The 12649-nt window shown below is 55.3% G+C and overlaps 1 protein-coding gene across 3 annotated transcripts in view; it reads right to left on the bottom strand.

Moving 5' to 3' along the window:
• HIVEP3 (HIVEP zinc finger 3) overlaps positions 1-12649 on the bottom strand; it is a 501781-nt gene that overhangs the window by 125173 nt on the left and 363959 nt on the right. Inside the window, exon 1 of one of the 3 annotated variants that reach the window (XM_067725723.1) lies at positions 5899-5969. The exons of the other annotated variants lie outside the window; for them this stretch is intronic. The gene's annotated coding sequence lies outside the window, so the exon portion shown is untranslated. Of the gene's footprint in view, positions 1-5898; positions 5970-12649 lie in introns of those variants that run through there. 3 annotated transcript variants of the gene reach the window in all.

Below are 12649 nucleotides of genomic sequence, written 5' to 3' on the forward strand. Positions count from 1 at the left end.
CAATTCCACTAGAGCCAGGCTAGAAAAAAACGGTGAGACCCCCATGCCCCACCCGCCCACTCCCTTACTGAGGCTACTCAGTGCGCACATCAAAGGCCCATGGGCTTCTCAGGGCAGGAAGACGCCAGGGGATCTGGAAGACTGGCCTCAGTGAGGACACTGAGATTCAGAGAGGGGAGGGAACTGGCAACTGACACACAGTGACCTGGTGGCAGGTCCTGGACGGAACCCAGGACTCCTGGCTCTGCATCCTGGCCCTGATTCCTCTTGGGCTGGAACCACCTCCCCAGGCCCACTTTTCACCAAGGGAGATGTGCTTATTTCCTTGAGCTCCGGGCGGGCTGTCTGCCTGCCCCTGCCCGTTCCCGGGGACCTGATCATCTTGGGCAGCAGTGGGTAGAGGTCACGTTCCAAAAGCAGCAAAGCACAGGACAGTAAAGAGCCAGACAGAAAGGAAATGGGGGTCACGTTTACTGACAGCCAGGTACTCTTTATCATCATCTCACCTCACACTCACAGCGCCCTACAACAAAGGTGCCGTAACCACGTCAGATAAGCGAAAAGGAAACGCAGAGAAGTTGAAAAATGCAGCGACTCACACGGCAAGTACCTGGCAGAGCCAGCAGCAGAGTGGAGTTCCTCCCGGTTCCGAAGCCCTGTCCTCTGCCCGCCTTTTCTAGTAGAGACTCTAAAACCTCGACAGCACTCCAGAAAGGGGTGGGGGCTCAAAACACCAATATCTGCCTCTGGGGAAGTAGCCAGAACAATCCCATTCTAGAGATGAGGAAACTGACATCCGGAGAGGAAATGCAACTTGTCTACGCCACATGGCTCGTGAGTGGTTGGATTGGCTAGACTCTGAATTTCGCGAGGACGCAGGCGCACTCCTAGTGCTGAGCTCCGCGCTGAGCTCACGGAAGGACTCCACCCACTGCCGAAGAATAAATGAATGAATGACAGAGTAGGTTAGAAGTGCAACGTCCTGTGACGCCCACGAGCCCACGTGCTTGCCTCTCAACTGCCTCCACACAGTGACCTCAGGCACGGGAGACCAGGCTGACGTAGGTGAGCACAGCCCGAACTCAACACTGACCTTCAAACCCCACGTCCCCGCCTCTGAGCCCATGGATCTGTCAGAGGTGTGGAGAGTGAGGCCGGCCCTGGTTCCCACGCAGCCCGCGGCTCCCCACCAGAGCCGGAGCTGAGCAACGAAGAGGTGTGGGAAGATGGCGGAGCAGGTAATTCTTTGACCCAAGGACTGGTGTTTACAATATGGAGTGGACTCTCTTCTCAAGAGTCTGGTGTTTGGAGCAAATTGGTCTATTTTTATTGAACCCTTTAGTAGCAACCAGTTCACAAATACTGCAGTTGTTTTTATTATTATAATTCATTTTTCATAATAATAACTGAAACTATTGTTTCCTGTTCACCTACTACGTGCCAGGCACAGATATCTCATAAGATATCTGACATAGATGGTCTCCTGTAATCCACCCAGCCACCCTGTAGGGAAGAGTGAGCATTCCATATTACAGATGAGGAAACTGAGGCTTGGGAGAGGTAAAGGAACTTGGCCAAGGTACATGCTAGAAAGCAGGAGATGCAAACTCAGGCTTGTGGGGCTCCACAGCTCATGCTCCTTCCACATGGCTGATGTGAGCTGGGGACAAAGGGGTCAGAGCCACAGCTAAGGAGGCAGATGGAGGGCCTGCCAGACTTCCCAGGCATCCAGCTGGCCAGGCTTCTCATTCACAGGCTGGACTTCCAGCACCAGGGGGCTTCTCCACATGCCTAGATGCCATCCCTAGAAGCTCTGAATCAGACAGTGGGGGTAGAACTAGGAACTCTTTCGTTACAAGCCCTCAGGTGACAGGAAAGGACACTCTTGGTTAAACCACTGCTCTCAACTCTCCTCAGGAGGTCATTCTTTCACATCTACACACTCTTCCAGAAGGTTCCAACATGTTTGAGATATTCGTTGAATGCTTTACAAAGGATATCATGCCTCAGAACCCGAGACCTTACAATTTTAGGATTCTCAACAAAACAACAATAATTCTGATCATCTGCAGATGGGGTGTGAAGGTCTGTCTTTATTAACCATGACAATTATTCCCAAACAGCGTGATGTTTATGAAAAGGACTTGGGAGCCCAAAGTCCTGGGTTAGTCCTTTACTAGCTGTGCAACCTTAGGCAAATCAATTCAACTCTGGGCTGGGAAGAATGAAGATATAGGAGTGGACCAGAAAAGCCACAGTGCTCTTAGCTCTGGGTTCCTCATCTGTAAAATGGGAACCAACAGCTACCAAGTGCCTACGACGGCATGCCGGGCCCTGACACGCTGATTCTCACTTCACAGCCCCAGGGCTTCAGGAAGTAGGCTCTCCCGTGTACTGCTCTGCAGCTGAGGAAGCAGGGATTCGGGGGTGCAGCGGCTTGGGGTGAGCCTGCAGCAGCATGTGGCGGTATCTGAGGTCTCTCTGCCCACCGCCACCATCTCCCCCTTCTTAACCCTCCCCCACTTGGCAGATGAGTCCACAGGAGACAGTGCTCTGCAGCCCATCAGGAACCACACAAATGTATGACATCATGGTTATTAATAATGGAAGCGGCACAACTAATTCACGATCCCTCCAGATGGACCACCTGAACTGTTGTGAACCTCCCGCACACAGAGCATCAGATGCTATTATGGCAGAGCTGGGAGGGGTCTTAGGAGCCCAACCCTTTCCTCATTTATAGGGGTGGGGGGGGTGGACAAGCTGGGAAGGCAGCCCTCTTAGATAGCCGAGGCAGCCCTACACCCCAAAGCCCGGCATGCACCAAGTTTGGTTTTGTGATTGTACCACGAAGACAATCAGGTCCCAGACCAGACACCAGCCTGTGCCCCCTTCAGAGGTGCTGGTAAGGGAATCAGCAGTGGCCGCAAGTGTGGCCTCTCTACGGACCCTCAGTCCTGCTCCTTCATGCGGTGGGGCCTTTGTCCCTGCTGTTCTTCTGCTTGGAATACTCCTTTCCCAGAGCTTGGCATGGCTATCACTTTTTTTATGGTTCACGTCTCAGGATAAATGTCAGCTCCTCTGAGAGGATGCCCTAGGGCCGTCTTCGGCTCCCCCCCCACCCCGTTCCTCCCTGACACTCTCCATCACACTGCCTTGTTGGAGTCTCTTCATGGTGTGTATCACCAGTGAGCATTACCTTGTCCATTACGATTCATTCTCTCTTCCCACTGGAATGCAAGCATTGTCTTAAAAAGGTGCCTAGGTCCCAGTAGGCACTCAGCAAACATGCTCAGCGAATCCACCTGGATGTCTGCCTGGGTCATGGGCATCCTAGCAGCCAGTAGTCCCTCGCTCGCTCACCCACTCACTCATTCAATAAATGCTTATTGAACGTCTCCTCTGTGCCAGGCGTACTCCTAGGAGCTGGGGATTCCAATCCAACTAATGAGACCAAGCCCTTGCCCTAACCGAGCTTTGAGAGTTGATTAAAACGAAACAATAGAAGGCAGAGCTGTTTCAGTCGTATCATGTGTGACCAGACAATAGCTGACGGAAAAAAGGTGGGGGGATAAGTATGGCAGAAAATGAGAGAAATGGGAAAACAGTGTGGAAATGCAAACATCAGATTGGCCCTGCCAGGGCCTCCAACGTGCTCAATACTCATCTTGGGGAGCTGGTGCCAGGCACACGCCCCCAGCTCTAGGAACGTGCCCATTGCCACTCGTGCCTCCTGGCTGCAGCCTGGAGCACACAGGATGGCTATGTGCGTGAGTGTGTACAGGAGTGGCTATGTGCACGTGCAGAGACAGGTGTGTGCATGTGTAGGAGTGTGTGTGCGGGTGTAGGGGCACAGGTGTGAATGAGTATACGGGGCTGAGTGTGTGAGCATGGGTGAGAGCGTAGGGAGATAGGGATTTGTGTTCGGAAGTGGATGTGTGAGTGTGTAGAAGTACGTGTGTGTGTGTGTGTGTGTGTGTGTGTGTGTGTGTGTGTGTGTGGACTCTGGTGCCATTACTCTTCACCACAACCTCCACATCTGGTAGAACTTTACGTACTAAAGTCTCCCTCCGCCCCCAACAAGTGACACATAGTAGTACCTGATCCTCATTGAATCCATTTAAATCTTTCTGTTCGCCAAATGTATTCTGCAGAGTGTCCACTAAAGCCATAAAGTAGCAGAAGAGACCTGTCAACTTCTGGATGTAACCGAATGGGATGAGAGCACTGGATGAGGAGTCTGGCTTCTGGTCCCTGCTTGACCACTAACTACCGGGGGATCTTGGGCCACTGTTTAGCTGTGATCTCAGATAAGGAACTCAACGCCTCTGGGCCTCTGCTTACTCTTCATTCAAGAAGGCAAGTAGAACTTAGCAACTGGACGGCATCACATCATGTCTATTGGTAGCTCCAGAAGCACTGTCTCCTGGGGGAACAAGCATGTGTAACCCGAAAAGGGCTACAGGGTCAACCAGGGAAATGCTGGGTTTGACAATGTTAAACGGGTTTTTTTATTGCAGTACTTCTCAAAGCCTTTAATTTGCCAATATGGATTACGATTGGCCAGAAGGGTTATAGACAGCTTGCAGAATTTGCCAGACTTACTAGGATAGGGAAATCTTACTCGTGGCACAGCCTTCAGAACTCATGTTTCACAGAACATACTTTGGGGAATCTGCTAGCAGGCACACGGGACACTTGTTAATGCCCCCTTTCTTGCAGATGACAGAACAGAAGTGGCGTTCAGTCTCCCTAAATCACAGAGCAGAGCCATGGCAAACACCAGCCCAGAATCATCCAAACCACAGTAACTGGCATGTGCACAGGGCTCTATATCTACAGAACATTTTCACTTATATGATCTCAATTTTCCCTGACGACATTCCTCTGAGGACCCTCATCCCCATTTTCCAGATGATAAAATGCAGCCCGAAAGATATTAAGGAATCTGCCCAGAGCCACTAAATGATGGACCCATTACTTGCCTTTATCATTTTCCCCTATGACCTTGATCAAGTCGTCAATAACGACATATTATATTTTACAGATAAGCAACTGCAGCCACTTCACAGAACCCCCTGCCAGATGTCGAGGTGGACACACCTGCACCTGTTCTGCAGCAGCCACCACTGCTGTCCGGGATTCCAAGCAGCCTGTGCTGGTTGAGAGGGGAGGGGAGGGTGCTCAGAGAAATGCCCATGGAGTGAGAGCCGCTCTGGAAACACCCAGGCTGGGAGGCCCGTACTAGCTCCCTGCCAGTCGCCACACCCTCCTGACCATGCCAGGTACATCCCCCTTGGCTATATCCCCGGTGCCAGGTACCACTCTGCAAGGGGGCAAGAGGAGCCAGATCAGTGCTAGTTTAACTCACTCTCAGTAAGCCCGGGGAGGAGCCCAAGGCCGGTCTGCTGTGACAGTCTGAAACTGCCACCGCCTCCAGGGGGAAGCGTGGCTAGGGCTGCCAAAGTCATTCGGCAGTTCCCACCGGGGTGCTTCGTCCCGCCTTGTCCGGCAGTGCGAGGCCCAGGAGGCGCGGCGGGGTGCGGGTCTGCTCGGGGCACAGGGGCCGAGTGAGGCTGTACCAGGCACGAGTGTGCGAGAGAAGTGTGAACGCGGGAACGCTGGTGTCACCCCGGGGCGGCGACAGAAGTAGCGTCTGGGAAACGCAGGCGGAGAACGCGTGCACCAGGCAACCCCAGGCTGCGGAGGAGTCCCGGAGGTCCGGGGAGTTGGCCCGACGCGCTCCTGCACGCGCGCCCGCGCCCAGCCCTCTCCCATCCGCCGCGCTCCGAAGGGTGCTCCCGCTGCCGGCCGGCAGGGCTGCTGGCGCGCTTGGCGGTGCCGGCTCCCTGCTGCCAGGCCGCGGCGGGGCGCGGGGCGCGGGCGCTCCCTGCTTACCTGCGGACGGCCGCGGCTCCGCCGCTCTGGGCTGGGCTGCGCCGGGCTGGTCTGGGCTGCGCGCCCTGCCTCCGCGCGGCTCAGCAGCGCCCGCTTGCTCGGCTCCGCCCGGCTCGGCTCCGCCCGGCGGTGCCCGGGGCGCTCGCTGGCGGCCCACGCGGCGCGGGGTGGGCGCGGGGCGGGCTGGCGGGCGGGCGCCGGCGGCGGGCGCGGCTCTGGGCCGCCCCGCGGCCGCTTGGAAGCTCCTTATTTGGGCAGTGATGTCAGGGGAAGTCGCAGGGGCAGGACCACCCACTTCTTTCCATTCACTCCCCAGAGTTTCCTGTCGCCGAGCCCGGGGGACCCCGGCGCCCGCACGGGGCGCCTCTCCGGCCGTCTCGGCCCCGGCGTACCCGGCTTCGCTGCCCGCCGCTTGGGGTCCCCGGGCGGCCGGGTCCCGGCGGGCGGGCGGCCGCCGGCAAGGGTCTGCGTCTGGGGAATCCCCGGCTCCCGGAGGCCGCAGGGAGGGTCTGCGAAGCGGCCTCCGCGGTGACAGGCCGTGTCACTCCGGGCGCCGCCCCTCCCTCCGCGCCCGCCCCGGCTCCCGCGCTGTCATTTCCTCCCGGGCCCTCCGGGAAGGGCAGTCAGGGAAGCCCCGGTCGCTGCCGCCGCCGCCGCCGCCGCCGCCGCGCGGGGCCCCTACTCTGCAGCAGCCCGCCCGGCGGGCGTCCATCGTCGTCCCCAGAGTGCGCGGTCCCCGCCTTGCTCTCGTGTGCCAGCCCCGCTCCGGGAAGCCCGCGCCTCCCAAGGCGGGAATATACCTTCAGGAGCGCTGGGCGGGGCAGGCCTGGCCGGGCTCCCTGGGCTCCAGCCTCAGGGTGAGGGTGGGGCCACCCCGGGGCTCCCCAACGGCCTGACTTTGCCAGAAGCTACCGGATCCCAGGTTTGGGACCTGAGCACATTGGTCCCCGCTTTGGCCAGCCCCCAGCCGGGCCCCCCACCGGGCTGCTTCCCGAGGGAGCAAAACGGCCAGGGCCTGGAGACCTCATCAGGATCTGTATTTTACAGATGCTGCACCCGGAGGTTGACTTGTCAGGTGATTCACCCGAGGTCAACTCTCTGCTGTATGGGGGCTGACCCTGGCTGACGCCAGGCCTGGCCTCTGCTGGCTGGAAACAACCTCAGGAGGTTCTGGGGCCTGGGGCCAAAGTCAGGACAAGAGTGCGGCAAGCTGAGTGCCCAGGGTGCCAGCTGAAGGAGGCACTCCCTCTCCAGGTCACAGAAGTTCAAGTACCCACAGGGTGACTGACTACTAAGCTGACCAGGGCTTCCACAAAGGCCTCGGAGGCCCCAGGCTTCCTCTGGCTCCAAAGTGATGGCCTCAAATTCAAGGCCCTGCCAGTCACAGGAGCAGGCTTCCTCTGGCCAGAGGCCATCTAGGCCGGGGCTAGTGGCCCCAGGGATTTCTGTACTTCTCCATACAACAGCTTCCGGCAGAGCCTCCACCTTCCCTCCAAAAACAGGTTAGAGCAAACAAACCCCTCCCAGACCACCAGCTTTAATGGAGAAACCCCGACTTCCAAAGGGGAACTGCACTCCTAGGTGCCCTGGGGAGGGAACCACAGCTCCAGGGCCTGCAGGGGGTGGAGGGAGGTGTGATCGCAGCTGGACACTCACTGGGCCTGCACACTCACGTACACAACTGCACACCCGCTGGCTGGTTGCCAAGGCCCCCAGCTGTTCTGTTGATCACCACCAGCCCAGTCCCCCCCATCTTCCATCAGCTCCCAGAGCTCAATCCCAGCTCTAATTGGGTCATCCCCTTTCTGACAAAGGCTCCATCGACCAGCTGCATCTCCTGCAGCTCAGCCCTCTGCATCCTTTGCCAGCACTCTCTCCAACCTTCCACCAGCTTTCACTTTTGGGGGTCTTTGCACAGACTTTCCTCTGTCTGAAATGCCGTCTCTACCCCTCCTGTGTCCTTCACACTCTGAATCAAGCCTGCCCTTGACATAAGTCTTTCTCTTAATTAGGGCAAATGAGACAGGGTACCCCGTGGGATAGGACCCTGCCCCTCACTCCACTCCTGCCCTGCCCTCTGCCCTGCTTAGTGTTCCTGGCTGGGAGCAGCTCCAGGTGGGAGCAAGTGGATGTCTTGTTATAATTCATATGCCCAGAGGGGTGACATTTTGTGATTTGCACAAAGGCTTAGATGACAGCCTTTTTCCTGCCCCAGGATGAGGACCCTCTCCTAGCTTTGAAGGGTGGCCCTGCCCCACTGGAAACTACTAATGGATTCAGTCACCCTCCTTTGTTGCCACAGGCAACTCAATGGTTCCTGCCTCTAGAGACGTACCCATCACCCCAAGTTGCAGTCAGCTGGGAGGGGTCTCCCCTCTTTCCAGATTGGAAGCTGCCAGGATATTTCCATCTTGGTTCTTCTCTCCTGCCAAGACTGAGAAGTTTACAAATGTTTGTTAAGTGAATGAATGATCCTGGGGGGCAAATCAAGAGACAAGCTAACCATAGGAGGGGCAGAGTGATCCAATTCAGAGCTGTACCTGAGGTCCCAGGGGCCCTGGCTAGGGGCTGTGGTGGAAGGTGGGTTCTCAGCGAGACTGGACTGGATGCTCAGGAAGCTGGGCCAATGTGCCAGCCCTGCAGAGCCTGCCCCGCCAAGGCCCTTTCCTTGGACCGCTCCTTTGTTCCAACTTTCTGTGGCTTGGGATTTGTCTTCCCCCTCCTTTCTCTTAGCAAACTCCTGTGCATCCCCATCTAGGCAGCCTGGGACATTCCCATCCCAACCCCCAAACATACAGTCCATACTTCCCTTCTATAGCAAAGTAGCATGCTACAGGCATGAGGCATGAGGAAAGTGTGTTTTATCAAGCACCTTCATTGTGCCAGACATAGTCACTCTGGATTTTCCGGAACCCTGCAAAGATCCTGCTCCTTACCCCCAAGCCGCACTTCCCATCCAGCTGTGGCCATCCTCCAGGCCAGGGGTGTCGGCCCAGAGCCTTCGCTCAGCTCCTCCTACAACCAAAGCTCCTTGTCCCCTGTCTTGAGACTCAGCCCCCATCCCAATTCTGGTGCCAGTTCTCACTGAAAGCTAGAAGGTCTTCAGGACTCCAGCCTCAGAGCTCAGGGACACAGGATGCAGGCAGGCAGCCCTGCTTCAAGGCTAGAAGCCTGAGCCCAACTCTGTTCCGTGAGCCACCACCCCTACCCTGGGGCCCCAGGCACCTTTCCCACCCTGCAGCTGGATGGGCCCCAGGTGAGAAGGCAGGTGGTGCCAGGTGCCAGTTCCTTCCTATCAGCCCTTTCCCTTCGTATAACTGGGCCAGGTCTTGAGAAATCCCCAGAGCTTGGCCCTGGGGGCTTCCCCACATTCCTTCATTCCTCAAACATGAATCAGGTTCCTTCCCTGTTCTGGGAACGTGCAACACACAAACCTGTGTTCTAGGAGCTCTATCCAAGGATGGAGACTGGCAGGTAAGCAGATCATCCCAGTGCAACTTGCTAAATGCTACAGTGCTGTTTGCCAAGCTTAGGGCAGGGCGGGGGCACATGAGGTGAGAGATAAGATTCATTCTCTTCTGGGGCTACAATTCAGGGAGATTGTGGTCCAGGTGTCCCGGCTAGATTGCTGAATGCTTGTTTCCATGGAAACACTGCACACACACACACACACACACACACACACACACACGCACACATTGGGCTTGGTTCTGCTGTGAAGCCAACATCACGCTGTAGAGAATTTACAGACTAAAAGAGATTGGAGCAGGGGAAATGGTTGGCATCTGATCTGTCATCTAGGATGCTGTCTCTCTGTGAAATTTTGTTTCCAACTGCTAACAACCAAATTACAGATAACAGTTTTGGAATACACCATGGTTTCTAAGGGCTGGGGACTGCCATAGTGGCCTTGGGAGAGCTTTCAAGGTGGGGCTGAGCAACTCACCCCGTAGGCTCTCCAGGTAATTAATGTTTGGGTCTCGCGCTTACTTACCAGCCACCCTCTCTGCACCCTCCTGACCCCATGGCTATGATTTCCTGGATTCAGCTGCTTTGTGGCGTTTTACTGTCTGTCGATGTGTGTGTGTGTGTGTGTGTGTGTGTGCGTGTGTGTGTGTGTGTGTGTGTGGTTTGTGCTCTCTTGACAGATCTGTTACATCAGTCCTCACTTCTCACAGAGGTAGCCATCTCTCTCCTGGGACAGAGAACTAGGGACTCTTACAGTTTATGGAGAACACCTCCTGGGCTGCCGGTGGACTCAGTCCCAACCTCTCTCCTCAGCCTGAGGGCTGTGTTTCCAGCTTCCTGACTCAGTCAGGCACTCACTCATCCTTCATCTGATGCTGTGGGTAACATCATGGGCCTCGGAGCCACAAGGACCTGACTTCAGTTCCCAGCCCCACTTACTGTGTGACCTTGGGCATGTTTACACGATGTTGGTGACCTTGACTTCCTCATCTTAAAGGGCTGCTATGAAGATTTGACAAGAAACTGAAATAGAGCCCTTGATGGAGCACCCGGCACCTAGTAGGTGCTCAATAAATGGTAGCAACTGTTACTTTGTTCCCATATTGTGATCCAGAATCCTGCTCCTCCTATATTGTTTATCTTCATTAATGGAGGCGCCCATCATCCCAAGCCTGAGCCAGAATCCCTTCTCCATTCCTGCTGCCCCAGTCTAGGCCACCATCATCACCCAGTTACAACAGCCTTCTCCCTGATCCCCCGCCCATCCCCCCCTCCCATCCATTCCCCACATAAGCGAAACTCCCTGAGACAAATTCAAGTGGGTGCCTGCCCAGCTAAATTACCCTGTCTATTAGTGCCTCTTTTAACAGCCTCAGTTCACCTGCCCAAGCCTCCCTCTCTCTGCACCACCCCACGCTCCCACCATGCAGAACTGCTCACTGTTTCCGAACCTGCTGAGTGCATCCTGCATATTTAGTCCCCTGTACTGTTATCCTTACCCATATTGCTTGGCCGGCTCCCATTCAGCCTTCCAGGTCAGCTCAGAGGCCACTTCCCCTGTGAAAGCCTCCCTGGTCCCCTGGGTGGCATTGGCTGCTTCCTTCTCTGTGAATCTCCAGCGTTTGGTACAAATGTCCTGGCTTGTGCCCCACCACGTGCAGTCACTTCATTCATCTATCTGTTGCCCCTTTAGTTTCTGCAACTCCATGCACAGCCACGTCTTCCTCACGGCCAGGAACGTCACAGGTATTCAGAGCATACTAAGGACAGACTTCTGTGCCTCTGGCCGTCCTGTCCAGTAAACAACTACAAGAGGCCACATGGCCTCCAGCCCACTGACTAGTTTTCCCCAAATGACAAAAGCATCCTTTTTTCCTACACTTTAGACTGAGGCTTTGGCTCAACCTGAACACCATGTCTGCCTCATTCTGGCTTTTCGCCAGCGTTTCTGGGGACTCCCACAGGGCCCAGTTAACCCCAGGTGAGGAGGGTGCGGCCTTTGGTTCCAGGAAATCAGAAGATTAGTCACTCCCCCGGCAGCTGTGAGAACAGGTTTTCCCCAAGCTAAGGGGCCGACTTGCAAGATCATCAATAACAAGCACTATTTACTCTGCGTATGGCTTCGTGCCTTTCAACGGGAGGTGCAGCAGGAGAGCATCAGCTTCTAAGTCTTGGATTAAGGCAGTCTGCGTCCTGGCTCTGACCCTTACTAGCTGCTTAACTCTCCTGAGTCTCAGTTTTCATGGCTGTAAATGGGGAGGATGACACATCTCAGGGAAGGATGACAAAGATCGAATAAGAGCTGATAAAATTAAAGGAGTCAGTGCATTGTGAGTATCAAGCAGCCGGTCTGTAGTAGATGCTCAATAAAGGGAGCCCCTCCCCCCACCTCCACTCAAGGTCTTTGGAGGGTACTTTGATACGAGACTCAGTCTTTGACAGTAGCTCATAAAGTAAGGGAAGGGAGGAAATGGGAATTTAATTGGACCCCGTAAACATTAAGACAAGAAAAACAGTGAAAGGTCTGACAAGAAAAAGTTTCGGGAGCAGCAAGAAGGGAAGGGAAGTTCTGGGATGGCCTTAAAGCTGTCTCCCCTTGTGTGACTTTTATCCAACAGTGATTGCTACCACCCATGTGGCCAGCCCAGGGCGAGAGACTGGGGATGGGCACGGGGTGGTCACGAAGGAGTCCCCAGGCAAGACCAATGAAGCCTGACGGGACCTGTGCATCTGACAGTCTGGCTCCAGAGAGGACTTGCACACTCAGAAAATAACTACGATAACAGTGAATAAAATCAACAGATGATGCAGAAGGGATGTCAGAGAGACATGTGTATGGGAAGGGGTGGGGCCTGGTGTGAAAGCTAACTTTTGGAGCCTCCACCTAACGACAGCAAAGAAATCTAGAAATGGTCTCACTCCACCCCTGCTTAGGCTCCCTCCCTCTGCAGCTTTTCTGACCTCTCAGGGCAGGTGGTGAGAACCCCAATCCTCCAGCCTTTGGCCTTGGAGTCCTCCTGCAAAGAGGGCCTGGCCTGGGCAAGATCACTCACTAGTTCCCTAAATGCAACAGGGATGTTCACATTCCGTGTCTTTCCTCATGTGCTTCCCTCTACCAGGAATGCCCTTCCTTCTCCTCCTATCCCCCCATCCTCCCTTCCATCTCCTTCGAACACTCTGGTGTTATTAATTTTTCCTGACCAGCACCCCCCCGACCAGTAGAATTAAAAGCCTCCTTCCCACAACTTTCCTGTAACTTGCTTTGCATACGTCATCAGAGCAT

This window comes from Pseudorca crassidens, chromosome 2 (genome assembly GCF_039906515.1).
Source record: "Pseudorca crassidens isolate mPseCra1 chromosome 2, mPseCra1.hap1, whole genome shotgun sequence".
NCBI lineage: Eukaryota > Metazoa > Chordata > Mammalia > Artiodactyla > Delphinidae > Pseudorca > Pseudorca crassidens.